Source organism: Malus sylvestris, chromosome 11 (genome assembly GCF_916048215.2).
Source record: "Malus sylvestris chromosome 11, drMalSylv7.2, whole genome shotgun sequence".
Taxonomy (NCBI): Eukaryota; Viridiplantae; Streptophyta; class Magnoliopsida; order Rosales; family Rosaceae; genus Malus; species Malus sylvestris.
Genome location: NC_062270.1, coordinates 35494689 through 35516643, shown reverse-complemented (window position 1 = coordinate 35516643; position 21955 = coordinate 35494689). Strand labels below are relative to the sequence as shown.

The window sequence follows — 21955 nt, the reverse complement described above, 5'->3', positions numbered from 1 at the left end:
GCTAATTCTGCACATAATGCACAGTCAATGGGGCAGATAGGTACAAAACCACAGTGCAGGGTATGTTCTAAGTTTCACTTTGGAGAGTGTAGGTATAAAGGGAAACCTAAATGCTATAACTGTGAAAAGTTTGGTCACTGGGCTAGAGAGTGCACAGTAGGTAAATTAGTACAAAAGGCAAATAGTGCTAATCAGATAGAGGTGACAGGGAACCTGTTTTATGCAAATAGCACAATCACTGAATCAAAAGTGAATGGAGAATGGTATGTTGACAGTGGTTGTAGCAATCATATGATAGGGGACTCTAAGTTGTTGATAGACATGAAGACAAATGTGGTTGGCAAAGTTCAAATGCCCACAGGGGAACTCATGAATGTGGTAGGTTTTGGTACACTTGTGATAGATACTAGCAGAGGCAGAAAATATGTCAAAGAAGTAATGTACCTACCTGGGTTGAAGGAAAATCTGTTAAGTGTGGGGAAGATGGATGAACACGGTTACTACCTGTTATTTGGGGGAAAGATGTGTAGTATCTTTGATGAACCTTCATTGGATTGTCTTGTGCTCAAAGTTGAAATGAAAAAGAACAGGTGTTATCCTTTGACACTGATACCAAATGATCAGGTTGTACTAAGAGCAGGTATTTCTAAGTCTACTTGGATATGGCACAAGAGACTAGGCCATCTGCATTTTAGAGGTCTTCAACAGCTTAAGAACAAAGAAATGGTGCATGGTCTCCCAGTTTTAGAAGAAATGGATGAAGTTTGTGAAGGTTGTCAGTTTGGGAAACAGCACAGAGAGTGGTTTCCAAAGAATCAGGCATGGAGAGCAAGTAAACCTCTAGAACTGGTGCATGTAGATCTGTGTGGTCCTATGCAGAATGACTCTCTTGCGGGTAATAAATATTTCATGCTTCTTGTAGATGATTGTACAAGAATGATGTGGGTTTATTTTCTGAAATACAAGTCAGATGCATTGATCTATTTTAGAAAATTCAAGTCCATGGTGGAGTTACAAAGTGGCTTTAAGATAAAATGTTTGAGGAGTGACAGAGGGGGTGAATTCACATCTTGTGAATTCAACAAAATGTGTGAAGATGCAGGGATCCAAAGACAATTATCTATGGCCTATACTCCACAACAGAATGGAGTGGTAGAGAGGAAGAACAGAGCTGTAGTTGAAATGGCAAAAGCTATGCTTCATGACAAAGGACTACCATACTGCTTATGGGCAGAATCTGTACTCACAGCTGTCTACATATTAAACAGGTGTCCTACAAGAGCTCTTGGAGAAGTAACTCCATTTGAAGCATTCAGTGGTCGAAAACCTGGAATTGCACATCTTAGAATCTTTGGTTGTTTGTGTTATGTACACACACCAAATGAGTTGAGACAGAAACTAGATGCAAAGAGTGTCAAGGGCATATTTGTAGGTTATGCAACCTGTGAAAAGGGGTACAGAGTGTATGATCCTCTTGGTAAAAAGCTTATACTCTCAAGGGATGTAGTGTTTGATGAAAATGCAGCCTGGGAATGGAAGACAACTCCTGAGAACTATGTAACTGTGTTTAATCCTAGTGAGTTATCTGTGCTACCTAAATGTATTTCATCAGAGACAACTCCAGAGGAGAATGATTATGCTTTGTCACCAAATCTGGCATCTTCTCATGAATCTGTAAGTGATGTGGACAGCAGCATGAGAAATACTCAAGCCTTTGATCACACTCCATTGAAATGGAGGAATCTAGATGATGTTTTGGCTCAATGCAATCTTTGTATTATGGAACCTGAAAAGTTTGAAGAGGCAGCCAAAGATGAAGCATGGATGAAGGCTATGGAAGATGAAATGTCAATGATTGAGAAGAATGCAACATGGGATCTGGTGAACAGACCAAGTGATAAACCCATAATTGGGGTTAAGTGGGTGTTCAAGACCAAGCTTAATCTCGATGGGACAGTGCAAAAGCATAAGGCAAGGCTGGTAGCCAAAGGATATGCTCAGAAACCAGGTGTGGATTACAATGAAACGTTTGCACCTGTAGCTAGACTGGATACAATTCGGACTCTAATTGCTTTAGCAGCTCAGAAAAGTTGGAAATTATACCAACTAGATGTGAAATCTGCTTTTCTGAATGGAGTACTCGAAGAAGAAGTTTATGTAGAACAACCAGATGGTTTTGTGATCAAGGGGAGTGAAGACAAGGTGTACAAGCTTTATAAAGCTTTGTATGGTCTAAAACAGGCGCCAAGAGCCTGGTATAGTGAAATTGATACCTATTTTGCTCACTGTGGGTTTGTGAAAAGTCAAAGTGAAGCTACTCTTTACATCAAAGCAAGGGGATGAGAAATTCTGATTGTTTCAATCTATGTGGATGACATAGTGTATACTGGAAATAGCACTGAGATGTTGAAGGAGTTCAAGGAAGACATGATGACAAAATATGAGATGACAGATTTGGGGCTTCTTCACCATTTTCTTGGTATGGGAGTTATTCAAACTCACACAAGCATATTTATCCATCAAAGGAAGTATGCTGTTTCTTTGTTAGATAAGTTTGGTTTGAATGAGTGTAAATCTGTGTTTACACCTCTGGTTTCATCAGAGAAGCTGTGCAAAGATGATAGCAGTGGTTCAGCAAGTGAGGAACAGTATCGAAGAATTGTGGGAAGTTTGTTGTATCTCACAGCAACTCGACCAGATATAATGTATGCTGCAAGCCTTCTAGCTCGATTCATGCACTGTCCTACAAATAAACATCTTGGAACAGCCAAAAGAGTGCTTAGGTACATCAAGGGAACTTTAGATTATGGTTTGGAGTATGTAAAGGGAAAGAATGCAATGCTAATCGGATTCTGTGATAGTGATTGGGGAGGATCTGTTGATGATAACAAGAGTACATCTGGTTATGCATTTTCTTTTGGCAGTGGAGTGTTCTCGTGGGCATCAGTAAAGCAGAATTGTGTAGCACTCTCTACTGCAGAAGCAGAGTACATCAGTGCCTCTGAAGCAACTGCTCAAGCCATTTGGCTTAGATTTGTTCTTGAAGATTTTGGTGAGATGCAAACTGAAGCAACTCCAGTGCACTGTGATAATACAGCAGCAATTGCAATTACTAAAAATCCTGTTTTCCATCAGAAAACCAAACACATTGACAGAAGATATCATTTTATCAAGAATGCACTCCAGGAAGGGATAATCGATTTGGTGTACTGTCCAACAAATGAGCAGGTGGCAGACATATTTACTAAGGCTTTGACAAAGGATTTGTTTAACTATCTCAGGAATATGCTAGGTGTGAAATCAGCTCAAAACTTAAAGGGGAGTGTTGAATTATAAGTGTTGAGCTGAAAAAGTCTAAAATAAGATGTTCTAAATTGGTGTATTCACTTATGCAAAATGTTGCAAAGTGTAAAGTTTAATTTTACTAAAAAGGCCATGAGTGCCATGTGTTGATTGATCCATGTAATTAGTGAGATGAGTGACTAAGATGAATTGTAGTGTGTGTGTGGTCCCAAGTTAAGGCTAACTGTGATGTAAAAAAGCAAGTTAGTGCTCTCTTTTTGATATATGAAGAAAGTCTCCTCTCTGCATCTTTAGGCGAGAGTGAAAGGAAGAAAACTGTTCAGTTTCCCCTCTGTTCATTTTCATTCTACTATCTGTCTTGCTTTCTCTCAAACAATAGAAACCAGTTTTTCATATACACTAACAAGACACACTACATAAACCGAAAAGCACCCAACTGATTTCATATGGCCTCTCCATTCTATGACCAACCGAAAATATAATCCAGGACATAAATCAGTGATATGGTGAAAGGGTAAGGTAGGAAAGTGATCGAAGATGTCCAAAGAGGGAAGACACTGCGGAAACTGCAGAAAACCCTTATCACAACACAAACAATGAGCATAATGAGAACTTCTGCTGAGAAGTCCCACATTAACTCTCTAAAGTAAACAAGGGCCAAAAATACCGACAGGAACAGGACGTTGTTCATGGTTGCTGATCCGTACAACTGCAACAAGAAACAAAGTGATAAGGAGGTCTTATTTCAGCATTTTCACTGTAGTTTCCATATGTTAACTGTTAAAAACAAAGCACCATAGCAGGAAAACTAATTTAGAAAATATTTTGATATGTTAGTGCATTTTGATTTTTGTCGATTTAGAAGCCTAATCAAGTTAAAACACAACACCTCAAGTGTGGAGGTTTTATCACAAAAGGCTCAATTTAATTAGTAGTGAAACTACTCAATATTCATATATAATTTTACGAATTTTACGATGTGGGAATTCTTATATTCTTCAAAAAATTATTGACACAAATGTGCATTAACCCTAGAGAAAATTTTGATAAACAATACTAACTTTGCTCTATTTTCTTCATTAGGTTCACTGTCTTCTCTAAGGAGACTTCCAAAGCGCATTTTTAGATGTTGTTGATTCCTGATAATAACATGTTTGTGCTTTGCATACGCAATTCGCCTCCACATGTACTGGATCCAAGGCTGAAACACCTGCACCAACGTTCAAATGTATTTTGTAAGTCCAGCAAACAGATGATTAATTAAGCCTAAGTGGACATGTCGGACTTGACAGATTATGTAATTGATTGCTGCATGAACATCAAAATTAATTACCTGATAAGGCAGTAAGAAAGAAACAGTGCGACAAAGATACCGAGCGCAACCAAAACTGCGACTTGGCTCCTGATTTGGAATTGAGAACCTGCGATAATTGAACAATAATGAAAAGGAGGATAGATATAGCCATAATCCTTGCAGCATAGCTTTTCCAGATATCAGTACTCGCACAAAACCTGCAATTACAAAACAACTCCAAATTTATCATTATATTGAAGTGAGAAACACAGTCATTTTCCCATTCCCAGTTCACAAAAGCTATTAAGAATTGTGATCCATTAAACTCATGCACAAATAAACAACTAAGTAGAAAGGTCAAAGGTTGAAACAAAGATGGTAAAAATGGGAGTTTTATTCAATTTAACTCAGGAACAATTGAAGATCATGTTATTCCTGTTCGTCGCAGGAATCTCCTGGCAGACGAGCACACAGCTCCCCTGGGAGAATGGCGTCGGTTGAGGGTATCTGTCGTACTTCTGCTTTCTTCTTGGGCTCGCTCGGGCCAACCTTTGTCGGGCAGATCTTGGTCGGGCAAGACACACTTCGGGCAAGGCTCGTCGGGCAGTTCTGAAAGAGACAGACAGAGTTAATTTGAAAGGGTGCCTTCGTGGGGCCTTAGATGTAGGCCTTAAGGCTCACAATCAAGATTAACTTTGTAATGCTCAGGCGTGCCACTGCCATCTTCAGTATGGCAGATGTTGAATGGGTGTTTAAGCTTTGATTGAATATGTATACGCCCGAGAAACCAAGTTAGATATAACAGGTGCCTTTGTGAGGCCTTAGGTATAGGCCTTGAGGCTTCCTGTCAAACTAAACCAGCGCTTGGATGTATCATATTTGGCCTTTTATGGTTGCCAGAGTTTTATCACTATTATACCTTTGATTATCTGAATCCAAGAGGTAGGACGAACCCAAATGAGTGCCTTTGTAGGGCCTTAGGTATAGGCCTTGAGGCTTCCCATCAGAGTTAATCCCTATACTCGGACCAACTAGACCGCAACATGAAATGAAGCTAAATAGATGCCTTCGTGGGGCCTTAGGTGTAGGCCTTGAGGCTTTCTATCAGAATTCACTCCCTGCTTAAGCCTTTTCTATGAATCAAAATATAATAGCAATAAAACGGAGAAATAGATCGATTACTTGCGCCCCAAGTAACTTCGGACTTCTCGCTTATCAAGGATTATCGTGGATGGGTTGAGTCCACATAGAGTTCTTTTTTATGCCTTGAGGCCAAGGACTTTTAAACTGATCTTTAAATTACATGCCCGCCGGGCTTGAGACTTAGATCTGATTTGAACTCTGACGCGATTCAGATCGGATCCAAGTGCTGAAGACTCATTTTCACTATGACTTTGCTAGAAATAACTTGTATATAACTGGGAATATATAACATGTTATTGTGCTTTTTAAGAAAAAGAAAAGACAAAGACAGAGCAAAGATAGTCGGGTAAGTTTGAACCTTATCGGCCAAGGCTGAACTTCTTACAAAATCTATCTATGTAGCTCTGTCAGAGGTCTGAAAGCTTTTAGAGGGGTTGACGGGGGAGAAGAGGATACAAAATGAATCGATACCACCATGAACGAGGTAGCAGAGCTATTACAGGGGTTTGGGAAGGTTTATCCCGAATGGGATGAAGGCTTGTGCTGACTACAGCTTCGTTGAAGGCAAATCTGGCTTGAGCAGAGTTTTGGCTTTTGTTTGTTTGTTTGAGTGTCCTTAATTCTGTCTTCTCTTCCTCCTTTTATAGACGGCTTCAGCTTGGGTTCCTGTAGCAATAGCGGTTGCCCGAATGCGGTTTGGTGATGACTCACTATCTTTTTTACATGAATGCCATCAATAAAGTACTTTATTGGGCTGTGCAGTGACTGAATAACCTACCCCCTGTGGTCTTTGAGCAGGTAAGCAGGTGGCCTTTGTAATTTGTGCCCAGCCGAAAGCCTCTTTCCTGCCTCCTAAGTTTTCCCCTGGGCCTTGGGTTTGGGCCGACTTCCTCTCTGGCCCAAAGTTCAGATTTTATTCCAAACAGTGCCCCCTTCAATTGATGTTAAGGTTGGGATCCCAAGCGCCAACATTAAATGAATAACAGCATGCGTGTCCTTTGAGCTTCTTGCGACCTTTAAACTGCCTTCCGGTTCTCTATAAAGTCTGGCTTTGGAAACCCTTTTCAAATCATCACCTCTTCTTCATTTTGGTTTTCACCCTTCATCCACCTTGAATCCCTCCATCTTCCCACTGAGAAATGGGTTCCTCGGGTTTTGAGTGGAGTTTCCTGAAACTCCCCTTTCGTGAGAAAAGAAAGTTTTCACCTGATGATTGCTACCTCCAACACCTTTGGTCGATCACCCCTCTACCTCCAACACCTTTAGTCAGGCGGTCTCCTCTTGATGACTGATCTTCCCACCACTTGTGGTGATAAGTTGGGCTTCATCATCATACATGGTGAAGATCTTGTAGGAGGGTCCCCTACCAAGCTCATGTTGGCCGCACAACCCGATCACCTAATTGGGTTTCAACCAAGAAGATAGCGGGAAACCCGTTGAAGATACCAACACTTTCAGAGGGGATCAAATGTAATACATAGGATTTGGTATCTTGTAATCTCATCAATTTGTCGACATGAAATAAGTATTTTTATCTATTTCTGCATCTCTGCCTTCTTTAAATGCTTGGATGAACAAAATACCGTATGTGAATTTCTAAGGTCCGTCTCACTCTGCTCCCTCTTCGATATAGCAATCCCTAACATCCCATAATGTAGGACAATATTTCTTCAAGAATTTTGCATTAATAGGGTGTTTCTGCTCACTGCCTTCGAGGTCTGCCAGATAATATCCTCCTTTGTTCAAAACCCGACTAATAATAAAAGGACCTTCCCATGTCGGGCTCCATTTCCCGAAGCCACGCAGCTGAGCGCCTAGCGGGAGGACTGCTTTCCACGCTAAATCTCCTTCCTTGAAAGACTTTAACTTCACCCTTTTGTTATAAGCTCGGGCAACAACAATCTTTCCTTCTTGAATCTGGTTCAAGGCTTCAATTCGGGCTGCATCCAGATCTTCAATACCTTGACACATGGCTTCGATATATTCTGCACTATGCAACCCAAATTGGTTTTGAATTCTTACGGAACTGACGTTGATTTCCATAGGAAGCACTGCATCTTGCCCGAAAGTTAAGGCATAAGGAGTCGTGCCTGTCCCCGCTCTTTTAGAAGTCCGGTATGCCCACAACGTGTTCCCTAGCATTTCACGCCATCTTTCTGGACTATCAATCACCATCCTTTTAATAATGTTGACCAAGATTTTGTTGCTAGCCTCTGCTTGCCCATTTGACTGAGGGTTGTATGGACTGGATTGGATCATCTTTATTTTATACTTGCTTGCAAACTCTTCAACCTCCTTTGAAATAAAAGATGGTCCACGATCCGTTACTATAGTTTCAGGCACCCCATACCTGTGCAGGATCTTAGTCTCAATAAAATTCTTGACCACGGCTGAAGTTATAGATTTTACTGCCGATGCTTCTACCCATTTGGTGAAGTAATCCGTTGCCACAATTATGAAAGTATGCCCCTTACTAGAGGCCGGATAAATCTGCCCGATGAAGTCCATTGCCCATCCTCGGAACGGCCAGGGCTTGACCACCGGATTGAGAGGTACTGATGGTACGTGCTGGAGAGGTCCATGTCTCTGACATTCTTCACATCCGCGGGCATAGGACTTACAATCTTTTTCCATGTCGGGCCAGAAATAACCATACCTTCTGAGTAGCCATCTCATCTTTGTTCCTGCTTGATGTGCTCCACATATTCCCTCATGTACTTCGGCCATTACTCTCATGGATTCTTCTAGGCCTAAGCATTTTAATAGCAACCCATCTGGGGTCTTTCTCAACAGATTTTTTGTCCACAATACATACTTGGTTGCTTGCTGCCTGTTCTTCTTACTTGTGGGTGAAGAAGGATCTTTCAGATACTGAATAATAGGTGTCCTCCAATCTTCCACCTCGGTCTCTAGAACCATTACATCCAGACTGAACCTCTGATCTAAAATAGAGGGAAGGTTTCTTGTTTGGATCTCAACATCAACACCATACCTCCTTTCTTGCATTGGTACTCCTGAAGCTAGTTGCGCCATTTCATTGGCTGCTAAGTTAGATCCTCTAGGAATATGATTGACTGATATCTCAGACTCCCACAAACCTAGCAGTTGTGTTGCTGCCATATAGTATCCTGCCATAGTGATATGTCTGCATTTGAACTCGCCATTTAGTTGATTTATCACTAACTCTGAATCACCAAAGATCTCTACTTCAGTTGCCCCCAAGTCCATCAGGATCTCCAGGCCGATAATCAATGCCTCATACTCCGCCCGATTATTGGTATTTTCTTGATAATCAAGTAGGAAGGAATAGTAATGATAAACCCCTTGAGGGTTTATAATCACAATTCCAGCTCCTGCTGCCTTCTGAGTGTAGGATCCATCGAAATATAGCTTCCAAGGTGTAATCCCAAGACCTGCTACTCTCCTTATCTCTTGCTGGATCCAATCTTCCTTGCCCGAAACATCACTTCTTGGTGGGATCCAAACATTAGCAACTTCTAAACTTCCCGGGATATTGATTTCCTCGTTTTGAGACTCCTGATGTTCGGTCAGGAAGTCAGCAATTTCCTGGCCTTTGACTGCCCTCTGGGGTATGTACTGAAAACTAAATTCTGATAATGCTAGAATCCACTTCCCAATCCTCCCTGCTAGCATAGGTCTTGACAACATATACTTTATCACATCTGTTTTGGCGATAATGTGCACATGACAAGGTAGCATGTAATGCCTTAGCTTGCTGGCAGTAAAATATAGAGCCAAACACAGTTTTTCCACCGGAGAATATCTTGTTTCTACCTCGGTCAGAATTCTGCTGAGGTAATACACAGCCTGCTCTTTTCCTCCTTCATTATTCTGAGCTAGTAGACTCCCAATTGATCTTTCCGATGAGGAAATATATAGTTTCAATGGCTTTCCCCTTTGAGGTGGTACCAACACTGGTGGGGAAGTTAAGTAAGCCTTGATGCTATCAAATGCCTGCTGGTGGGTTGGCCCCCACTCAAAATTCTCCCTATCCTTCAATCTCAGTAGTGGAGTTAGCGGCTGGATTTTGCCCGCCAAATTGGCAATGAATCTCCTTAAGAAATTGATTTTCCCTAGCAATCTCTAAAGCTGTACTTTGTTGGTAGGTGGAAGTGACTCTAATATTGCCCGAGATTTATTTTTGTCCACCTCCACACCTCTCTGATGCACCAAGAATCCCAAAAAATTGCCCGCTCTCACTCCAAAAGCGCATTTCTTTGGATTCATCTTCAACTTGTGGATCCGCATCCTCATCAATGCTTGCTTGAGGTCCACGAGATGCTGCTCTTCTGTCTTAGATTTCACCACAATGTCATCTATATACACCTCCATGCTTTGGCCAATTAAATCATGAAAAATGGCATTCATTGCCCTTTGATACGTGGCGCCTGCATTCTTGAGCCCGAATGGCATGACCAGATATTCATATGCCCCCACATGACCAGGACATCTAAAAGCTGTCTTATGAATATCCTCTGGCGCCATCTTTATTTGATTGTAACCGGCATTTCCATCCATAAACGATAAAACTTTATGCTTTGCTACAGCATCTATGGATAAGTCAGCCATGGGCATGGGATATTCATCCTTTGGTGTGGCGCTATTAATATTCCTATAATCAACACAACACCGTACTGCTTTTGTTATAGCTTTTAAAACGGGTACAATATTGGCTAACCACTCTACATATTTGGCTGGTCTTATAAAGCCAGCTTTCACCAGCCTTTCAATTTCTTCTTTGACTTTTTCTTCTATCTCCTTTGACATCCTTCGTGGTGCCTGCTTGACAGGTTTATATCCTTCCTTGATGGGCATTCTATGTTCCACCAAGGCTGGGTCTAATCCTGGCATCTCGGTGTAATGCCAAGCAAAACAATCTTTGAATTCTTGCAAAAGAGAGATAATCTTGGCCCGATCCTCAATCCTTAATAAACCGCTGATTTGAATTGGTCTCGGATCCTTTTCTGTGCCTAGATCAATAACTTCCAATGGATCCTGGACTTCTGGAGGTGGCTTATCGGGTTCTGCACACAAAAATTCAACTAACTCCGGATTCTCGGGCAGACCATCTGGCTCGTCTATGTCGTAAACACATTCGGCCATTTGAATGGCCTTATCTAACTCCTCTGCGCAAGATTCTTCCTCATTTTCCTGCTGGCTGGTAGAAACTTTCCCCTGCCACTCCTGCTCTTCTTTATCCAAAAGCTTTTCTTCCTGTCTTCTTCCCTTTCCATACACCAACAGTCTTTTAATCAGGGATCTGACTGCCATGACCTGATCTTTCTTCTTTTGTTCGATCATTGATGGTATAGAGAGTTTGGTATAAGACAGGGTCTCTCCCACTCTTCCTTGGTAAGGAGCATCCCTTGTTCTAGAAGCTTTCGGGCCGTCACCTTGGTAGGGCGGCCGTTCTCATCAGCTCCTAAACATTTCAAAATTCCCACGTTGGGATTGTAGAAATTTGCTTCTGCAACATTAGCTGAGGGGAGGAACGGCCGTGATTCGGCCTCTACCAACTCCCAAAAGCTTGATCCTTCAGTACTTGGCTCGTGGTATACATCCACTTGTTGATGAAGAGTAGAAGGTATGGCTAAACTTTGATGAATCCAATCTCTTCCAAGTAGGGCCCCGTAAGTAGAAGTGCAGTCTACTACAAAGAACGCCAACATTATTTTCTTGGACCCCAGATCTACCTCCAAAGGTAATATCCCATGAGTCCTGGTGATAGCACCTGAAAAGCTCGAGACTGTAAGGTTTGTGGGAATAAGATCTTCAGTGCTTCTCCCCATCTTCTTCATCTGCTTGGCTGGCAATATGTTAACAGCCGCCCCTCCATCAATCAAAATTCTTTTGACAGGTACACCTTCCAGATGAGCTGAAACGTATATAGGCTTCAGGTGGTTGGCCAACGAAATACTTGGGCGGCTGAACACCATTTTATCTGTGTAAATCCGTAGGGGACCACTTTTAGGTACTTTTGAGGATTCAACCTTGTCTGAGTCTTCCTCTGTAACTACCTCTACATTGACGTGAGCCATCATCGGCTCCGTTGTTAAATAATCACCTTCCATGGTAGCGGGCTGGTCAGGCCTGGCGCCAAATATGGCGAATAATACATACGTCATGTTGATGTGGAAGTTGATGGGTTCGAGCAAGTCCTCATTCTTGCTCCCAATGTGATCCATGAACTCGTCTAACCAGGCCATTGCATCGGCTGGTAGTAAGGGCTCTGGTATCCCTTCCTGTTGTAGTTGATTCATGTCTCCGTACAACGCTTGCTTTGGAACTTCACCAAACGGATCCAAAGGCAAAAAGGGTGGTCTCTTCTCATATGCAACAGTTTCCTCATGGGTGGGCCCTGGCCTCCAACCAGGTGTTGGCATCATAATCAGATCTTCCTGAGCCCTTATTAAGATCCTATACTTGCCAGGGTGATGGCTTTGTGGCACATGATTCCCCATACCCTCCGTCTTGCCGTTGGCCCTTTCTACTTCCTTCTTACTTCGCCAACGAAGCTGACTACTACTTCCAGATGTTGCCCTCTCTGGCTTTTGATTTTTTGAGGCTTCAGAGGTGATGGGGGTCATCAGGGAATTCATGTAGGCTTTGTGCTGCCTTTGAACCCTTCTGATCATGGATGCTCCCATTGGTCTGGTGGGTTGCCCATCTTTTCCAACTACATACCATTTCCGTCCACGATATGCAGGAGTTGCTTTCTTAACAGGATTAGCTATCCCATCAGTTCTTCTGACTTCCTTCCCCTTTTGGCCCTTTTGAAGCTGCTCTGTACTTCTTTGGAGTTTGGCTTCCATGTCCTCTGCCCCGTCAGAAACTTCATAGTTCCGAAATACTTCTGCCAACGCCTTGGGTTGGGAATCACCTCCTAAACGTTGAAAAACGCTTCGGGAAATATTTTTTCTTGTTGCCTGCTTAATCCTTTCGCGGGCTTCTCTTTTAATCAACTCGTGATCAATAAGGACTCCAGCTGGGGGAATCTCGAGTTCACATTCACACTGGCATTTACTACACATAACCAGCCCTTTGATTATGGCAGCCTTTGGGTACTCGGATGGTTTACCTATCTCTTCCGTAGGTCGTTTGGCTAGTTTCCCTTTTCTTCTTCCCTTATAATTTTCCCTTTTCCTTTCTCTACCCAGGTCATGTTGAGCATGTTTACCGGGGCTTCAGAAAAGGGCAACACAGGGTTGACTATGACTACCTCATCTGGTTGGGTAGTCCTGTGTCTTTCTCCTTTGGGAGGAGCCAAACCTGTCTCATTTTTAAAGCCTAGGGAGGCTTCATTCAGTCTCTGTAGCATTTGAAACAATGTATTCTGTAAATCTTCTGGCATGGTTATCTTTATCTTCAGATCAGGAATCCCACCGGGCGTGCCAAAACTATGTTCGTCGCAGGAATCTCCTGGCAAACGAGCACACAGCTCCCCTGGGAGAATGGCGTCGGTTGAGGGTATCTGTCGTACTTCTGCTTTCTTCTTGGGCTCGCTCGGGCCAACCTTTGTCGGGCAGATCTTGGTCGGGCAAGACACACTTCGGGCAAGGCTCGTCGGGCAGTTCTGAAAGAGACAGACATAGTTAATTTGAAAGGGTGCCTTCGTGGGGCCTTAGATGTAGGCCTTAAGGCTCACAATCAAGATTAACTTTGTAATGCTCAGGCGTGCCACTGCCATCTTCAGTATGGCAGATGTTGAATGGGTGTTTAAGCTTTGATTGAATATGTATACGCCCGAGAAACCAAGTTAGATATAACAGGTGCCTTTGTGAGGCCTTAGGTATAGGCCTTGAGGCTTCCTGTCAAACTAAACCAGCGCTTGGATGTATCATATTTGGCCTTTTATGGTTGCCAGAGTTTTATCACTATTATACCTTTGATTATCTGAATCCAAGAGGTAGGACGAACCCAAATGAGTGCCTTTGTAGGGCCTTAGGTATTGGCCTTGAGGCTTCCCATCAGAGTTAATCCCTATACTCGGACCAACTAGACCGCAACATGAAATGAAGCTAAATAGATGCCTTCGTGGGGCCTTAGGTGTAGGCCTTGAGGCTTTCTATCAGAATTCACTCCCTGCTTAAGCCTTTTCTATGAATCAAAATATAATAGCAACAAAACGGAGAAATAGATCGATTACTTGCGCCCCAAGTAACTTCGGACTTCTCGCTTATCAAGGATTGTCGTGGATGGGTTGAGTCCACATAGAGTTCTTTTTTATGCCTTGAGGCCAAGGACTTTTAAACTGATCTTTAAATTACATGCCCGCCGGGCTTGAGACTTAGATCTGATTTGAACTCTGACGCGATTCAGATCGGATCCAAGTGCTGAAGACTCATTTTCACTATGACTTTGCTAGAAATAACTTGTATATAACTGGGAATATATAACATGTTATTGTGCTTTTTAAGAAAAAGAAAAGACAAAGACAGAGCAAAGATAGTCGGGTAAGTTTGAACCTTATCGGCCAAGGCTGAACTTCTTACAAAATCTATCTATGTAGCTCTGTCAGAGGTCTGAAAGCTTTTAGAGGGGTTGACGGGGGAGAAGAGGATACAAAATGAATCGATACCACCATGAACGAGGTAGCAGAGCTATTACAGGGGTTTGGGAAGGTTTATCCCGAATGGGATGAAGGCTTGTGCTGACTACAGCTTCGTTGAAGGCAAATCTGGCTTGAGCAGAGTTTTGGCTTTTGTTTGTTTGTTTGAGTGTCCTTAATTCTGTCTTCTCTTCCTCCTTTTATAGACGGCTTCAGCTTGGGTTCCTGTAGCAATGGCGGTTGCCCGAATGCGGTTTGGTGATGACTCACTATCTTTTTTACATGAATGCCATCAATAAAGTACTTTATTGGGCTGTGCAGTGACTGAATAACCTACCCCCTGTGGTCTTTGAGCAGGTAAGCAAGTGGCCTTTGTAATTTGTGCCCAGCCGAAAGCCTCTTTCCTGCCTCCTAAGTTTTCCCCTGGGCCTTGGGTTTGGGCCGACTTCCTCTCTGGCCCAAAGTTCAGATTTTATTCCAAACAATTCCAGTTTGTTTGTTTGAATCATAATTTATTCTCTCTTGTTAGATTTTCAAAACTTAAAGGGTCTCTGAACAGCGAACAACCATTTGGTCAAGTAACTCCATTCTGCTAGAGGAGGTCCGAATGAAAACCGAGTGAAAATCTTATGAACGACAGTTGTTGAATAAAAAATAATAAAAAATGACCTCCGAGGAGAAAAATACATGAAAGTTTTTCAAACATTACGCATCCTTTCCTCTTCATGTCTTTTGATGTACAAATATCAAAATAAACTGTGAATCGTAAGATAGACACCAAATGGATTAACATCCTCTCATTACTATATGTTATCTATTTCTGAATCCTCAGTAGTAAATGTGGAAACTTTACTGTAAGAACTTCGTGTCATGTTTGACAAATGTAGACAGCATAGGAAGGAAAATATGTAAACTGTATACAGTTTACAGTGGACATATATACCAGTTAAGCTAAAGCCTTTTGTGTCTTTGTTATCAGTGACAACCGAGTTCCGAATATCGCACTTGCCAACGACAACGCAGGAACCCCAGATCAATGTGAGGATCAATACAGTTGAATCATCTGGCAACCCCATTCCGACTGAGACTTGACTTTGAGCTGTTCTTTATTCCCATAATGTCCGGATACTGAAAATTAAGAATAGGCTTGTTTAATTTGGAAACAATTTAGAGCTAACTATTAATTAACTACAACTTGTAAACATTTTTTTTGTCATGTTCATTGTTAATTTGGATAATCCAATTAAAAAATTCCAATAAAAATTGAACATTTTGCGGTTATTTACTAATTGTGTGTAACTTGTAAACGTTTTTTATATTTTGCCATGTTGTTTGTTAATTGGGAAATTTGAAAAAATAACTAAAATTTACCCTCTATATAGAATTATAGCCACTCTCTTAAATTTATGATAATTACAACCAAAAGTTAACATAAAAATACTAATATACCCTTATTGACTGAAATTATTCATTGCTCTTAACCGTACAAAAACAACAATTGGTTGAGGTCTTCAGGAACGTAGGCTCTTGAATACTAATCTACTCTCAAACCCCTCCATTTCTTACACTCTTCTTCTATACATCCCCCATATATATGTATATATATTGAGTAGATATAGATATTCAAATGTAATCAAAGAAGGCGAAAACTGAACAGAAACTAATAAACTAAAAAGCCTAATAAAAATTAATCAGGAACTAAACATCTGAAGCAAAATTTGAATCTAAAAACAGAGGAGCAAAACCCCTTTTAAGTTGAAATCTATGTGAGGTTTCTATGTTGAGATATGTAAAGATGAGGATGCCAAATCATGACATACATTCTGTTTTTAATTAACTAATTGTAATTTCCTATGTGTACAAGTTAGTTAGAAAGGTTATTAGATAGTTGTTGTTGTTATGACTATAAATACCATACTCATGTAATTATTTTTGGAAGTAATGAAATTGTAATATTTCAGAAAGATATTTTCTTCTCAGTTTCTTTATGGTTTCATCGCCAACCGCCTCACGGCTTCTTTCGATCCTCTTCTCTTCCGCTCTACTTCTCTGATCTCTACCCATATTTGATCGAATTTCTTGCTGATTTTGTACTCCGATCTTCGATCATCGATCTGTTTTCTTGATCTTCAATGGCATCTTCGTCTGCGACCGCTTCTCCCTCTGAGTTAGTTCCAATTCCAAATCCCTATGCCATATCTTGACCGGAGCTTTAATACTGACGAAAGCTGATGCAGTGAGTGAAGCAGGAACATTACCAGAGAAAGAACGATTAGATGTAGAGGACTGCAAAGGATAGAAACCGTCTTTAACTGAACCCCGCAAAAGCGTCTTCCCCGTAGAACGATCCTTAACAACGGATCCATTAGAATCAAGAGTTAATGAACAATAATTGTCTTGGAGAAATTGAAAAGCAAACAACAAATTGTGCTTCATGTGAGGTATATGAAGGACATTGTTCAGTTTAAAGGAAGTAGCATGTGTACGGAGTGTAGAGGAACCAACATGAGAAATGGACAAACCTTTACCATCACCTATGTATACTTTTTCTTCACCATTGTATGGAGTATGAGAGTGAATATTGGATATGTCATTGGTGATGTGCGAGGTAGCTCCAGAGTCAATCAACCAAGTAGGAGAGGACTTGGCATTGTAACGAGCACACATCGCTTGGAGCTTGGCAGGAGGAATTCGACCAGAGATCTCCGGATTCATACGGTCAAAGCAATCAATGGCTTCATGACTTGAATTTCCACATATTTGACTAGGAGCTCAAGGACCAGAAGAAGAGTCTCGAGAGTGAGCTCCAGTATTGGTGCAATTGAAGTTACTGTTGAAATTGTTGCCTCGATAATTTCCTCGATTACCATGATTATTGGAGAAGTGATTGTTCTTTCCACGATTCGAATTGTACCGAAAAGATTGCTGCAGTGGTTAATTCTGAAAAACATACGCCTGAGGCGGTGTCGGAAGTAGTGGTGGCTGAGATTGGACCGATAAAGCATGAAATGGTTCAGTATTATTGGATGAGGCAGCTTTCTTGCGACGAATCATAGAGAGTTCTTTGGTGAGTAACAATCCGTGCAATTCATCCAAAGATGTGGAGGATAAGCGAAACATGATTGAATCCGTAAAGGACTCAAAATCATCAGAAAGACCAGCAAGAGTGGCTACAATGAGATCTCGATCAGAGATTGGGGCTCCAGCAGCAGTGAGAGAGTCGGAGATCTCTTTGAGCTCTTGCAGGTAATCAGACATGGATTAGGAACCTTTTTGAATACTTTGAAGACGCGATCGAAGCTGATGAACATGTGCATCAGAAATACCCCCAAATCGTTGCTTAAGTTTGAGCCAGAGATCACGAGATGACGAAACACCAACGGTGAATGGAATCACCTCCTCAGACAATGTGGAATTGAACCAGATCATGAGGTTTTGATCTTTCTCATACCAAATTTCGAACGCCGGATTCAGAGTGCGATTAGGCAGAAGTGGTGGCGGACAAGGTTCGGTGCCATCAACGATACCAATAAGTCGATAGCACCTAAGAATTGGGGTAAACAGAGCACACCATGGGAGATAATTTGACCGCTTGAGCTTGATTGGCACCATGCTACCAATGTTTTGGATCGTGAGAGTGGTATAAGGAATGTGTTTTCCTTGGCTATAGTCTACACCATAAGGGTTACAGATGCTTGGATCTCCTCATAGATCGGGTATACATATCCAGGCATGTATTGTTCAATGGGCAATCCTTTCCTTTTTCACAAACTCCTACTTCACAGTTCTTACCATCACCTGTTCGTGCTCCTCCCATCATTGATCTTCACTTCCCTCTTTCTTCCTCCTCACATTCCCCTACTCATCCACCTCCTCCACCTGTTGTTCCACATGTCTCCTCACCCTCTCCTTCTCAATCTCCTGATCCATATATTGCTCCTTCCTCTTCTGCAACGGTTATTAACCATCATCCCATGGTTACTAGATCCAAAAATGGTATCTTTCAACCTAAAGCTTACTCTGCTACTAAACACCCTTTACCATCCACTCTTGATTATATTCCCACTACTTATAATCAAGCTTACAAGCACAGTGAATGGCGATTAGCTATGCAAAATGAGTTTAATGCTCTTCAAACTACTGGAACTTGGTCTTTAGTTCCTTCTTCACCTTCTCAAAATGTGGTTGGTTGCAAATGGGTATTTCGAATTAAGAAACAACCTGATGGTTCTGTTGAAAGATACAAGGCTCAATTAGTTGCCAAGGGCTTTCACCAACAACAAGGTCTAGATTATCAAGAAGCCTTTAGTCCTGTAGCTAAACCAGTCACTATTTAGATTCTGTTAACTGTTGCAGTTCAGTATAATTGGTTTCTAAATCAGATTGACATCAGTAATGCATTTCTTCATGGTGACTTACAAGGAGTTGTTTATGCAACAACCTCCTAGTTTTACTGATTCTAATCTGCCAAATCATGTGTGTAAACTCAAAAAGTCTCTCTATGGCCTCAAACAAGCTCATCGGGCATGGTTTGATAAACTTTTTCAATCTCTCAAGTCCTTTGGTTTCACTCAATCTTGTTCTGATGCCTTTCTCTTTGTCATCAAAGATCCTGTTCTAGTTATAGTATTGGTTTGTGTTGATGACATATTGATCAGTGGTCCTGATCCGTCAGTGTGCAAGCAGTTTATTCAGAAACTTAGGTCTCTGTTTCCAATCAAGGACTTAGGTCTTCTTCACTATTTTCTGGGGTTGGAAGTTCAAAGATCATCCAAAGGATTATTTCTTCATCAAAGCAAATATCCTCTGGATTTACTTTAGAAAACCAAAATGGAAGGTGCCAAGCCATGTTGTACTCCTCTTGGCACTACTAAACTGGATCATAGTGGCATTCCTCTCTCAAATCCCACTGAATATAGATCTCTGGTCGGTGCCTTACAGTATTTGACTTGGACCAGGCCTGATATCTCTTTTGTTGTCAATCAAGTATGCCAATTCATGCGTACTCCCACTGATCTTCATCTGCAAGCTACTAAAAAGATTCTCTGGTTCCTCAAAGGCACCTCTGATCATGGTTTATGGTTTTAGAAAAGTTCTCTTCATCTTTCTGCCTTTTCTGATGCTGATTGAGCTGGTTGTTTATATGATCGACGTTCAACCATTGGCTTTTGCGTATATCTTGGCTCAAACTTGATCAGCTAGAGTGCTAAGAAGCAGCTTACAGTGGCTAGATCCTTCACTGAAGCTGAATATCGATCTCTAGCCCATATTGTCGCTGAAATTACATGGATCTACAAGGTGTTTCATGATTTTGGTTTTCCCTTATCTTCCAAACCTAAAATCTGGTGTGATAACATATCTGCTATCTCTCTTACCTCCAATCCTGTCTTTCATGCTCGAGCAAAGCATGTTGAGATAGATTATCATTACATTCGAAAGTTGGTTCTTGCTAATCTGCTTCAAGTTCAGTATGTGTGTACTGAGGACCAAATTGCCGATATTCACACTAAATCTTTGACCAAGAACCGGTTTCTTCTTCTTTTCTAATGGTCTCTGGTTTGCAATCTCTTACATTGTATTATTTTTGAACTTTTACCTTTATAGGTGGACAAGATTAATTATTTCAATCGGTTCAGCATTACTTTGGGTCTTATTTGTATCCTCTGTCGGAAGAAACTCAAGCACAAGTACATTCAAGTGAAACTATTTACAAAGCACCATTTGATGAAATAATTGTTTTTAAGAGTATGGGAAAAATCTGTATAATGTCAAGATTGTCATCGGAGAAACAGGTTCAGTGATATGGGAAAGTTTGGCTGGTAGTATTTTCCTGTCTCGCGGTCAAAGTAATTGAGAAGTATGAAAAATTGAAGGAAAACACTACACAATGGAAAATATATAGTTTTGTAATTAGTTTAGTTAAGAAAGGGTATTGTAGTATTTTTATGTCAAGTTTTGAGTAGAATTATGAAAAATTGTAATTGTTGGTTAAAATTCTATTTAGACTCCAAAATTTGACTAATTTGACTAATTTCCCGCATTTGGATATCTTTTGTTAATTATTTTTATATTTGTTTATTGAAAATGAGAGTGTGATTTATTATTATTTTTATTTATTTTGAGCGTGAGATTGATTATAAAATATAAACATACATACCATTTTGTTTTGTCTAATCTATATATATATATATATATATATATATATATATTAAATATTATTGAATTGCATGTACAGAAGCACAAAGATTGATGTACAAATATCTGAAACTTAGAAATTTCAAATTATGATGATACAACAACAGACACAGGACTGAGCGCAATAACGTTCTAGGATTCATATAGTCAACTCCACTTAGTGGGAAAAGGCAACAACAACAAAGCATTTTCCCATTAAGTGGGATCGGTTATATGAATCCTAGAACGTCATTGCGATCGGTTCTGTGTCACGTCTTCCGTTAGATCCAAGTACTCTAAGTCTTTTCTTAAAGTCTCTTCTAAAATTTTCCTAGGTCTTTCACTACCCCTTCAACCTTGAACCTCTGTCTCATAATCGCATCTTCTAACTAGAGCGTCAGTAGGTTTTATTTCACAAATTTCAAATTATGATGATGATCTGAAAATTTCAAGAAAAAAAAAATACACAACCGAAATTGCAAAATTTTCAACCTGAAAGATAAGTTTAGTTTCAAAATGTTTTAAATTAAAAATAAAAAAGAACCTCCTTTCTTATGGGATCTATTTGGAAATCACCCTACTGTTGCCATAAAACAACAACAAAAAAATAAAATCTTATCCCACTAAATTAATCAATTATATAAATAATAGAACGCGAATCAATTTTGCGCCAATATTTTCGTTCGGTACCCTACCGTTGCCATAATTTAATAAAGAAGACAGAAAAGATAAAGAAAGACATGGAGACAGACAGACCTGTTTCCCTAATTAAATCATGGGCCACATGGTTTGTTCATAAAAGTCAACAACCACCAATTTTCACGCTTCTTCACCTTTAAATGTTATCCTCGGCTTTTCTTTCACTTTTTTTACCATACTTTCCCGCCCAAAACCAGACAGAGAAATCAGAGATATTCACCGAGAATGAGAATGGGGTCGGGAAGCGAGCGGAGGACGGGAAGAAACAACCCTCCGACGATACCGGGGCCGACCATTCGGAAGGTACGTTGCTGCCAAGTACATCAAGTACCTTTACACCAAAATCAGGAAAAGGTTCCCTAGCACGCTGTGGGTGCACGGTAGTCTCCTCACACGAGGACTCCGCCTCTGCCGCCGCCAAGACGGGCCGGCTGAGAGTGAGGTAGGCCACTGTCGAGCTGTTGGACCGGTGGTGTACCGCATCGTGCGGTAAGGTTTGAGGACCGGAGATGTTGCGGCCGCGGGCTGCTCCTCCGCAGAGGATTAGAAAGAGGATGAGACAGTGAAGTAGCAGTGTGTTAGACATGCTTTTTTCAAGTTGGCGTTTAGATCTTTTGGCTCTTCAGATGTCAACAAAATTTGTGCCCGCATTATCTAAGAAAATGGCGACGTATGACATTCCAAACTTGTAATTTATCCTCAAATAGTCGGCATTTCTAGTTTAGCTTATGATACTTCAGCTTGAGTATTTTAGTGTCTGAAGATAAACTGAG

The 21955-nt window shown here is 41.0% G+C and overlaps 1 pseudogene; it reads right to left on the bottom strand.

The window, feature by feature from the left end:
• Nucleotides 1-3990: 3990 nt before the first annotated feature.
• Nucleotides 3991-21893, bottom strand: LOC126590448 (sodium/calcium exchanger NCL-like; annotated as a pseudogene).
• Between the last annotated feature and the right edge of the window lie 62 nt (nt 21894-21955).